The sequence below is a fragment of the Phyllobates terribilis genome, unplaced genomic scaffold (assembly GCF_046119375.1).
Source record: "Phyllobates terribilis strain yellow unplaced genomic scaffold, ASM4611937v1 Scaffold_118__1_contigs__length_5260490, whole genome shotgun sequence".
Lineage (NCBI taxonomy): Eukaryota > Metazoa > Chordata > Amphibia > Anura > Dendrobatidae > Phyllobates > Phyllobates terribilis.
Genome location: NW_027362878.1, coordinates 2,852,927 through 2,865,595, shown reverse-complemented (window position 1 = coordinate 2,865,595; position 12,669 = coordinate 2,852,927).

Below are 12,669 nucleotides of genomic sequence, written 5' to 3'. Positions count from 1 at the left end.
TTTTTGGACTTAGTCTTTTCTCCGGCGTTTATCAGACTTTCAGATAGGGCAAATGTCAGTGAGCGTTCCGATTTCAGTTCCAGAGCGATTCGCCCAATGAGTCCTTGATATTTAGTCGTTTTCAGCCCATATTGTGGATTTTTGAAAATTTCACTTTTTTGTGAAAATATCCACTAAATGAGGGAATAATATGTGTGAGGGTACCCCAGGAGAGTTCCAAATGTGTGTGGGTAGAATATATATCCCACGGGGGTAAATTTGAAAAAAGTTGAACATTTTTTTTTTTGGACTTAGTCTTTTTTCCAGCGTTTATCAGACTTTCAGATAGGGCAAATGTCAGTGAGCATTCTGATTTAAGTTCCAGAGCGATTCGCCCAACGAATCTTTGATATTTAGTCGTTTTCAGCCAATATTTTGGATTTTTGAAAATTTCACTTTTTTGTGAAAATATCCACTAAATGAGGGAATAATATGTGTGAGGGTACCCCAGGAGAATTCCAAATGTGTGTGGGTAGAATATATATCCCACGGGGGTAAATTTGAAAAAAGTTGAAAATTTTTTTTTTGGACTTGGTAATTTTTCCGGCGTTTATCAGACTTTCAGATAGGGCAAGTATCAGTGAGCGTTCCGATTTCAGCTCCAGAGTGATTCGCCCTATGAGTCCTTGATATTTAGTCGTTTTCAGCCAATATTTTGGATTTTTGAAAATTTCACTTTTTTGTGAAAATATCCACTAAATGAGGGAATAATATGTTTGAGGGTACCCCAGGAGAGTTCCAAATGTGTGTGGGAAGAATATATATCTCACAGGGGTAAAATTGAAAAAAGTTGAAAAAATTTTTTTTATGGACTTAGTCATTTTCCCAGCGTTTATCAGACTTTCAGATAGGGCAAATGTCAGTGAGCGTTCCGATTCCAGTTCCAGAGCGATTCGCTCAACGAGTCCTTGATATTTAGTAGTTTTCAGCCAATATTTTGGATTTTTGAAAATTTCACTTTTTTGTGAAAATATCCACTAAATGAGGAAATAATATGTGTGAGGGTACCCCAGGAGAGTTCCAAATGTGTGTGGGTAGAATATATATCCCATTAGGGTAAATTTGAAAAAAGTTGAAAGTTTTTTTTTTTGGGCTTAGTCATTTTTCCGGCGTTTATTAGACTTTCAGATATGGCAAATATCAGTGAGCGTTCCGATTTCAGTTCCAGAGCGATTCGCCCAATGAGTCCTTGATATTTAGTCGTTTTCAGCCCATATTTTGGATTTTTGAAAATTTCACTTTTTTGTGAAAATATCCACTAAATGAGGGAATAATATGTGTGAGGGTACCCCAGGAGAGTTCCAAATGTGTGTGGGTAGAATATATATCCCACGGGGGTAAAATTGAAAAAAGTTGAAAAAATTTTTTTTTGGACTTAGTCATTCTTCCGGCGTTTATCAGACTTTCAGATAGGGCAAATGTCAGTCAGCATTCCGATTTAAGTTCCAGAGCGATTTGCCCAACGAATGTTTGTTATTTAGCTGTTTTCAGCCAATATTTTGGATTTTTGAAAATTTCACTTTTTTGTGAAAATATCCACTAAATGAGGAAATAATATGTGTGAGGGTACCCCAGGAGAGTTCCAAATGTGTGTGGGTAGAATATATATCCCATTAGGGTAAAATTGAAAAAAGTTGAAAAAAAAATTTTTTTGGACTTAGTCATTTTTTCCGGCGTTTATCAGACTTTCAGATAGGACAAATGTCAGTGAGCGTTCCGATTCCAGTTCCAGAGTGATTCGCTCAACGAGTCCTTGATATTTAGTAGTTTTCAGCCAATATTTTGGATTTTTGAAAATTTCACTTTTTTGTGAAAATATCCACTAAATGAGGGATTAATATGTGTGAGGGTACACCAGGAGAGTTCCAAATGTGTGTGGGTAGAATATATATCCCACGGGGGTAATTTTGAAAAAAGTTGAACATTTTTTTTTTTGGACTTAGTCTTTTCTCCGGCGTTTATCAGACTTTCAGATAGGGCAAATGTCAGTGAGCGTTCCGATTTCAGTTCCAGAGCGATTCGCCCAATGAGTCCTTGATATTTAGTCGTTTTCAGCCCATATTGTGGATTTTTGAAAATTTCACTTTTTTGTGAAAATATCCACTAAATGAGGGAATAATATGTGTGAGGGTACCCCAGGAGAGTTCCAAATGTGTGTGGGTAGAATATATATCCCACGGGGGTAAATTTGAAAAAAGTTGAACATTTTTTTTTTTGGACTTAGTCTTTTTTCCAGCGTTTATCAGACTTTCAGATAGGGCAAATGTCAGTGAGCATTCTGATTTAAGTTCCAGAGCGATTCGCCCAACGAATCTTTGATATTTAGTCGTTTTCAGCCAATATTTTGGATTTTTGAAAATTTCACTTTTTTGTGAAAATATCCACTAAATGAGGGAATAATATGTGTGAGGGTACCCCAGGAGAATTCCAAATGTGTGTGGGTAGAATATATATCCCACGGGGGTAAATTTGAAAAAAGTTGAAAATTTTTTTTTTGGACTTGGTAATTTTTCCGGCGTTTATCAGACTTTCAGATAGGGCAAGTATCAGTGAGCGTTCCGATTTCAGCTCCAGAGTGATTCGCCCTATGAGTCCTTGATATTTAGTCGTTTTCAGCCAATATTTTGGATTTTTGAAAATTTCACTTTTTTGTGAAAATATCCACTAAATGAGGGAATAATATGTTTGAGGGTACCCCAGGAGAGTTCCAAATGTGTGTGGGAAGAATATATATCTCACAGGGGTAAAATTGAAAAAAGTTGAAAAAATTTTTTTTATGGACTTAGTCATTTTCCCAGCGTTTATCAGACTTTCAGATAGGGCAAATGTCAGTGAGCGTTCCGATTCCAGTTCCAGAGCGATTCGCTCAACGAGTCCTTGATATTTAGTAGTTTTCAGCCAATATTTTGGATTTTTGAAAATTTCACTTTTTTGTGAAAATATCCACTAAATGAGGAAATAATATGTGTGAGGGTACCCCAGGAGAGTTCCAAATGTGTGTGGGTAGAATATATATCCCATTAGGGTAAATTTGAAAAAAGTTGAAAGTTTTTTTTTTTGGGCTTAGTCATTTTTCCGGCGTTTATTAGACTTTCAGATATGGCAAATATCAGTGAGCGTTCCGATTTCAGTTCCAGAGCGATTCGCCCAATGAGTCCTTGATATTTAGTCGTTTTCAGCCCATATTTTGGATTTTTGAAAATTTCACTTTTTTGTGAAAATATCCACTAAATGAGGGAATAATATGTGTGAGGGTACCCCAGGAGAGTTCCAAATGTGTGTGGGTAGAATATATATCCCACGGGGGTAAAATTGAAAAAAGTTGAAAAAATTTTTTTTTGGACTTAGTCATTCTTCCGGCGTTTATCAGACTTTCAGATAGGGCAAATGTCAGTCAGCATTCCGATTTAAGTTCCAGAGCGATTTGCCCAACGAATGTTTGTTATTTAGCTGTTTTCAGCCAATATTTTGGATTTTTGAAAATTTCACTTTTTTGTGAAAATATCCACTAAATGAGGAAATAATATGTGTGAGGGTACCCCAGGAGAGTTCCAAATGTGTGTGGGTAGAATATATATCCCATTAGGGTAAAATTGAAAAAAGTTGAAAAAAAAATTTTTTTGGACTTAGTCATTTTTTCCGGCGTTTATCAGACTTTCAGATAGGACAAATGTCAGTGAGCGTTCCGATTCCAGTTCCAGAGCGATTCGCTCAACGAGTCCTTGATATTTAGTAGTTTTCAGCCAATATTTTGGATTTTTGAAAATTTCACTTTTTTGTGAAAATATCCACTAAATGAGGGATTAATATGTGTGAGGGTACACCAGGAGAGTTCCAAATGTGTGTGGGTAGAATATATATCCCACGGGGGTAAATTTGAAAAAAGTTGAACATTTTTTTTTTTGGACTTAGTCTTTTTTCCAGCGTTTATCAGACTTTCAGATAGGGCAAATGTCAGTGAGCATTCTGATTTAAGTTCCAGAGCGATTCGCCCAACGAATCTTTGATATTTAGTCGTTTTCAGCCAATATTTTGGATTTTTGAAAATTTCACTTTTTTGTGAAAATATCCACTAAATGAGGGAATAATATGTGTGAGGGTACCCCAGGAGAATTCCAAATGTGTGTGGGTAGAATATATATCCCACGGGGGTAAATTTGAAAAAAGTTGAAAATTTTTTTTTTGGACTTGGTCATTTTTCCGGCGTTTATCAGACTTTCAGATAGGGCAAGTATCAGTGAGCGTTCCGATTTCAGCTCCAGAGTGATTCGCCCTATGAGTCCTTGATATTTAGTCGTTTTCAGCCAATATTTTGGATTTTTGAAAATTTCACTTTTTTCTGAAAATATCCACTAAATGAGGGAATAATATGTGTGAGGATACCCCAGGAGAGTTCCAAATGTGTGTGAGTATAATATATATCCCACTAGGGTAAAATTGAAAAAAGTTGAAAAAAAAATTTTTTTGGACTTAGTCATTTTTTCCGGCGTTTATCAGACTTTCAGATAGGGGAAATGTGAGAGAGCATTCTGATTTCAGTTCCAGAGTGATTCGCCCAATAAGTCTTTGATATTTAGTCATTTTCAACCAATTTTCTGGATTTTTGAAAATTTCACTTTTTTGTAAAAATATCCACTAAATGAGGGAATAATATGTGTGAGGGTACCCCAGGAGAGTTCCAAATGTGTGTGGGAAGAATATATATCCCACGGGGGTAAAATTGAAAAAAGTTTTAAAAAATTTTTTTTGGACTTAGTCATTTTTTCCGGCGTTTATCAGACTTTCAGATAGGGGAAATGTCAGTGAGCATTCCGATTCCAGTTCCAGAGTGATTCGCTCAACGAGTCCTTGATATTTAGTCGTTTTCAGCCAATATTTTGGATTTTTGAAAATTTCACTTTTTTGTGAAAATATCCACTAAATGAGGGAATAATATGTGTGAGGGTACCCCAGGAGAGTTCCAAATGTGTGTGGGAAGAATATATATCCCACGGGGGTAAAATTGAAAAAAGTTAAAAAAAATTTTTTTTTGGACTTAGTCATTTTTTCCGGCGTTTATCAGACTTTCAGATAGGGGAAATGTCAGTGAGCATACCGATTTCAGTTCCAGAGTGATTCGCCCAATGAGTCCATGATATTTAGTCGTTTTTAGCCAATATTTTGGATTTTTGAAAATTTTACTTTTTTGTGAAAATATCCACTAAATGAGGGATTAATATGTGTGAGGGTACCCCAGGAGAGTTCCAAATGTGTGTGGGTAGAATATATATCCCACGGGGGTAAATTTGAAAAAAGTTGAAAATCTTTTTTTTTTGGACTTAGTCATTTTTCCGGCGTTTATCAGACTTTCAGATAGGGCAAATATCAGTGAGCGTTCCGATTTCAGTTCCAGAGCGATTCGCCCAATGAGTCCTTGATATTTAGTCGTTTTCAGCCCATATTTTGGATTTTTGAAAATTTCACTTTTTTGTGAAAATATCCACTAAATGAGGGAATAATATGTGTGAGGGTACCCCAGGAGAGTTCCAAATGTGTGTGGGCAGAATATATATCCCACGGGGGTAAAATTGAAAAAAGTTGAAAAAATTTTTTTTTGGACTTAGTCATTCTTCCGGCGTTTATCAGACTTTCAGATAGGGCAAATGTCAGTCACCATTCCGAATTAAGTTCCAGAGCGATTTGCCCAACGAATCTTTGTTATTTAGCTGTTTTCAGCCAATATTTTGGATTTTTGAAAATTTCACTTTTTTGTGAAAATATCCACTAAATGAGGGAATAATATGTGTGAGGGTACCCTAGGAGAGTTCCAAATGTGTGTGGGTAGAATATATATCCCATTAGGGTAAAATTAAAAAAAGTTGAAAAAAAAATTTTTTTGGACTTAGTCATTTTTTCCGGCGTTTATCAGACTTTCAGATAGGGGAAATGTGAGAGAGCATTCTGATTTCAGTTCCAGAGTGATTCGCCCAATAAGTCTTTGATATTTAGTCATTTTCAACCAATTTTCTGGATTTTTGAAAATTTCACTTTTTTGTAAAAATATCCACTAAATGAGGGAATAATATGTGTGAGGGTACCCCAGGAGAGTTCCAAATGTGTGTGGGAAGAATATATATCCCACGGGGGTAAAATTGAAAAAAGTTTTAAAAAATTTTTTTTGGACTTAGTCATTTTTTCCGGCGTTTATCAGACTTTCAGATAGGGGAAATGTCAGTGAGCATTCCGATTTCAGTTCCAGAGTGATTCGCCCAATGAGTCCTTGATATTTAGTCGTTTTCAGCCAATATTTTGGATTTTTGAAAATTTCACTTTTTTGTGAAAATATCCACTAAATGAGGGAATAATATGTGTGAGGATACCCCAGGAGAGTTCCAAATGTGTGTGAGTAGAATATATATCCCACTAGGGTAAAATTGAAAAAAGTTGAAAAAAAAATTTTTTTGGACTTAGTCATTTTTTCCAGCGTTTATCAGACTTTCAGATAGGGGAAATGTGAGAGAGCATTCTGTTTTCAGTTCCAGAGTGATTCGCCCAATGAGTCCTTGATATTTAGTCGTTTTCAGCCAATATTTTGGAGTTTTGAAAATTTCACTTTTTTGTGAAAATATCCACTAAATGAGGGAATAATATCTCTGAGGGTACCCCAGGAGAGTTCCAAATGTGTGTGGGTAGAATATATATCCCACGGGGGTAAAATTGAAAAAAGTTGAAAAAATTTTTTTTTTGGACTTAGTCATTTTTCCGGCGTTTATCAGATTTTCAGATAGGACAAATGTCAGTGAGCGTTCCGATTCCAGTTCCAGAGCGATTCGCTCAACGAGTCCTTGATATTTAGTCGTTTTCAGCCAATATTTTGGATTTTTGAAAATTTCACTTTTTTGTGAAAATATCCACTAAATGAGGGATTAATATGTGTGAGGGTACACCTGGAGAGTTCCAAATGTGTGTGGGTAGAATATATATCCCACGGGGGTAATTTTGAAAAAAGTTGAACATTTTTTTTTTTGGACTTAGTCTTTTTTCTGGCCTTTATCAGACTTTCAGATAGGGCAAATGTCAGTGAGCGTTCCGATTTCAGCTCCAGAGCGATTCGCCCAATGAGTCCTTGATATTTAGTCGTTTTCAGCCCATATTTTGGATTTTTGAAAATTTCACTTTTTTGTGAAAATATCCACTAAATGAGGGAATAATATGTGTGAGGGTACCCCAGGAGAGTACCAAATGTGTGTGGGTAGAATATATATCCCACGGGGGTAAAATTGAAAAAAGTTGAACAAATTTTTTTTTTGGACTTAGTCATTTTTTCCGGCGTTTATCAGACTTTCAGATAGGGGAAATGTGAGAGAGCATTCTGATTTCAGTTCCAGAGTGATTCGCCCAATAAGTCTTTGATATTTAGTCATTTTCAACCAATTTTCTGGATTTTTGAAAATTTCACTTTTTTGTAAAAATATCCACTAAATGAGGGAATAATATGTGTGAGGGTACACCAGGAGAGTTTCAAATGTGTGTGGGTAGAATATATATCCCACGGGGTTAAATTTGAAAAAAGTTGAAAATCTTTTTTTTGGACTTGGTCATTTTTCCGGCGTTTATCAGACTTTCAGATAGGGCAAATATCAGTGAGCGTTCCGATTTCAGTTCCAGAGGGATTCGCCCTATGAGTCCTTGATATTTAGTCGTTTTCAGCCAATATTTTGGATTTTTGAAAATTTCACTTTTTTGTGAAAATATCCACTAAATGAGGGAATAATATGTGTGAGGGTACCCCAGGAGAGTTCCAAATGTGTGTGGGAAGAATATATGTCCCACGGGGGTAAAATTGAAAAAAGTTTAAAAATTTTTTTTTATGGACTTAGTCATTCTTTCCGGCTTTTATCAGACTTTCAGATAGGGGAAATGTCAGTGAGCATTCCGATTTCAGTTCCAGAGCGATTTGCCCAATGAGTCCTTGATATATAGTCGTTTTCAGCCCATATTTTGGATTTTTGAAAATTTCACTTTTTTGTGAAAATATCCACTAAATGAGGGAATAATATGTGTGAGAGTACCCCAGGAGAGTTCCAAATGTGTGTGGGTAGAATATATACCCCACGGGGGTAAATTTGAAAAAAGTTGAAAATTTTTTTTTTTGGACTTAGTATTTTTTCCGGCGTTTATCAGACTTTCAGATAGGGCAAATGTCAGTGAGCGTTCCGATTTCAGTTCCAGAGCGATTCGCCCAATGAGTCCTTGATATTTAGTCGTTTTCAGCCCATATTTTGGATTTTTGAAAATTTCACTTTTTTGTGAAAATATCCACTAAATGAGGGAATAATATGTGTGAGGGTACCCCAGGAGAGTTCCAAATGTGTGTGGGTAGAATATATATCCCACGGGGGTAAATTTGAAAAAAGTTAAAAACATTTTTTTTTTGGACTTAGTCATTTTTCCGGCGTTTATCAGACTTTCAGATAGGGCAAATGTCAGTGAGCATTCTGATTTAAGTTCCAGAGCGATTCGCCCAACGAATCTTTGATATTTAGTCATTTTCAGCCAATATTTTGGATTTTTGAAAATTTCACTTTTTTGTGAAAATATCCACTAAATGAGGGATTAATATGTGTGAGGGTACCCCAGGAGAGTTCCAAATGTGTGTGGGTAGAATATATATCCCACGGGGGTAAATTTGAAAAAAGTTGAACATTTTTTTTTTTGGACTTAGTCTTTTTTCCGGCGTTTATCAGACTTTCAGATAGGGCAAATGTCAGTGAGCGTTCCGATTTCAGTTCCAGAGCGATTCGCCCAATGAGTCCTTGATATTTAGTCGTTTTCAGCCCATATTTTGGATTTTTGAAAATTTCACTTTTTTGTGAAAATATCCACTAAATGAGGGAATAATATGTGTGAGGGTACCCCAGGAGAGTTCCAAATGTGTGTGGGTAGAATATATATCCCAGGGGGGTAAATTTGAAAAAAGTTAAAAACATTTTTTTTTTTGGACTTAGTCATTTTTCCGGCGTTTATCAGACTTTCAGATAGGGCAAATGTCAGTGAGCATTCCGATTTAAGTTCCAGAGCGATTCGCCCAACGAGTCTTTGATATTTAGTCGTTTTCAGCCAATATTTTGGATTTTTGAAAATTTCACTTTTTTGTGAAAATATCCACTAAATGAGGGAATAATATGTGTGAGGGTACCCCAGGAGAGTTCCAAATGTGTGTAAGAAGAATATATATCCCACGGGGGTAAAATTGAAAAAAGTTTAAAAAATTTTTTTTCTGGACTTAGTCATTTTTCCGGCGTTTATCAGACTTTCAGATAGGGCAAATATCAGTGAGCGTTCCGATTTCAGTTCCAGAGTGATTCGCCCTATGAGTCCATGATATTTAGTCGTTTTCAGGGAATATTTTGGATTTGTGAAAATATCCACTAAATGAGGGAATAATATGTGTGAGGGTACCCCAGGAGAATTCCAAATGTGTGTGGGTAGAATATATATCCCACGGGGGTAAATTTGAAAAAAGTTGAAAATTTTTTTTTTGGACTTGGTCATTTTTCCGGCGTTTATCAGACTTTCAGATAGGGGAAATGTCAGTGAGCTTTCCGATTTCAGTTCCAGAGTGATTCGCCCAATGAGTCCTTGATATTTAGTAGTTTTCAGCCAATATTTTGGATTTTTGAAAATTTCACTTTTTTGTGAAAATATCCACTAAATGAGGGAATAATATGTGTGAGGGTACCGCAGGAGAGTACCAAATGTGTGTGGGTAGAATCTATATCCCACGGGGGTAAAATTGAAAAAAGTTAAAAAAAATTTTTTTTTTGGACTTAGTCATTTTTCCGGCGTTTATCAGACTTTCAGATAGGGCAAATGTCAGTGAGCGTTCCGATTTCAGTTCCAGAGCGATTCGCCCAATGAGTCCTTGATATTTAGTCGTTTTCAGCCCATATTTTGGATTTTTGAAAATTTCACTTTTTTGTGAAAATATCCACTAAATGAGGGAATAATATGTGTGAGGGTACCCCAGGAGAGTACCAAATGTGTGTGGGTAGAATATATATCCCACGGGGGTAAAATTGAAAAAAGTTGAACAAATTTTTTTTTTGGACTTAGTCATTTTTTCCGGCGTTTATCAGACTTTCAGATAGGGGAAATGTGAGAGAGCATTCTGATTTCAGTTCCAGAGTGATTCGCCCAATAAGTCTTTGATATTTAGTCATTTTCAACCAATTTTCTGGATTTTTGAAAATTTCACTTTTTTGTAAAAATATCCACTAAATGAGGGAATAATATGTGTGGGGGTACCCCAGGAGAGTTCCAAATGTGTGTGGGTAGAATATATATCCCACGGAGGTAAAATTGAAAAAAGTTGAAACATTTTTTTTTTTTGGACTTAGTCATTTTTCCGGCGTTTATCAGACTTTCAGATAGGACAAATGTCAGTGAGCGTTCCGATTCCAGTTCCAGAGCGATTCGCTCAACGAGTCCTTGATATTTAGTCGTTTTCAGCCAATATTTTGGATTTTTGAAAATTTCACTTTTTTGTGAAAATATCCACTAAATGAGGGAATAATATGTGTGAGGGTACCCCAGGAGAGTTCCAAATGTGTGTTAGAAGAATATATATCCCACGGGGGTAAAATTGAAAAAAGATTAAAAAATTTTTTTTCTGGACTTAGTCATTTTTTCCGGCGTTTATCAGACTTTCAGATAGGGGAAATGTCAGTGAGCATTCCGATTTCAGTTCCAGAGTGATTCACCCAATGAGTCCTTGATATTTAGTCGTTTTCAGCCAATATTTTGGATTTTTGAAAATTTCACTTTTTTGTGAAAATATCCACTAAATGAGGGAATAATATGTGTGAGGGTACCCAAGGAGAGTTCCAAATGTGTGTGGGTAGAATATATATCCCACGGGGGTAAAATTGAAAAAAGTTAAAAAAATTTTTTTTTTGGTCTTTGTCATTTTTTCCGCCGTTTATCAGACTTTCAGATAGGGGAAATGTCAGTGAGCATTCCGATTTCAGTTCCAGAGTGATTCGCCCAATGAGTCCATGATATTTAGTCGTTTTCAGCCAATATTTTGGATTTTTGAAAATTTCACTTTTTTGTGAAAATATCCACTAAATGAGGGAATAATATGTGTGATTGTACCCCAGGAGAATTCCAAATGTGTGTGGGTAGAATATATATCCCACGGGGGTAAATTTGAAAAAAGTTGAAAATCTTTTTTTTGGACTTGGTCATTTTTCCGGCGTTTATCAGACTTTCAGATAGGGCAAATATCAGTGAGCGTTCCGATTTCAGTTCCAGAGGGATTCGCCCTATGAGTCCTTGATATTTAGTCGTTTTCAGCCAATATTTTGGATTTTTGAAAATTTCACTTTTTTGTAAAAATATCCACTAAATGAGGGAATAATATGTGTGAGGGTACCCCAGGAGAGTTCCAAATGTGTGTGGGAAGAATATATGTCCCACGGGGGTAAAATTGAAAAAAGTTTAAAAATTTTTTTTTCTGGACTTAGTCATTCTTTCCGGCTTTTATCAGACTTTCAGATAGGGGAAATGTCAGTGAGCATTCCGATTTCAGTTCCAGAGCGATTCGCCCAATGAGTCCTTGATATATAGTCGTTTTCAGCCCATATTTTGGATTTTTGAAAATTTCACTTTTTTGTGAAAATATCCACTAAATGAGGGAATAATATGTGTGAGAGTACCCCAGGAGAGTTCCACATGTGTGTGGGTAGAATATATATCCCACGGGGGTAAATTTGAAAAAAGTTGAACAAATTTTTTTTTTGGACTTAGTCATTTTTCCGGCGTTTATCAGACTTTCAGATAGGGCAAATGTCAGTCAGCATTCCGATTTAAGTTCCAGAGCGATTCGCCCAATGAATCTTTGATATTTAGTTGTTTTCAGCCAATATTTTGGATTTTTGAAAATTTCACTTTTTTGTGAAAATATCCACTAAATGAGGGAATAATATGTGTGAGGGTACCCCAGGAGAGTTCCAAATGTGTGTGGGAAGAATATATGTCCCACGGGGGTAAAGTTGAAAAAAGTTTAAAAAATTTTTTTTCTGGACTTAGTCATTTTTTCCGTCGTTTATCAGACTTTCAGATAGGCGAAATGTCAGTGAGCATTCCGATTTCAGTTCCAGAGTGATTCGCCCAATGAGTCCTTGATATTTAGTCGTTTTCAGCCAATATTTTGGATTTTTGAAAATTTCACTTTTTTGTGAAAATATCCACTAAATGAGGGAATAATATGTGTGAGGGTACCCCAGGAGAGTTCCAAATGTGTGTGGGTAGAATATATATCCCACAGGGGTAAAATTGAAAAAAGTTTAAAAAAATTTTTTTTGGACTTAGTCATTTTTCCGGCGTTTATCAGACTTTCAGATAGGGGAAATGTCAGTGAGCATTCCGATTTCAGTTCCAGAGCGATTCGCCCAATGAGTCCGTGATATTTAGTCATTTTCAGCCAATTTTCTGGATTTTTGAAAATTTCACTTTTTTGTGAAAATATCCACTAAATGAGGGAATAATATGTGTGAGGGTACCCCAGGAGAGTACCAAATGTGTGTGGGTAGAATATATATCCCACGGGGGTAAAATTGAAAAAAGTTGAACAAATTTTTTTTTTGG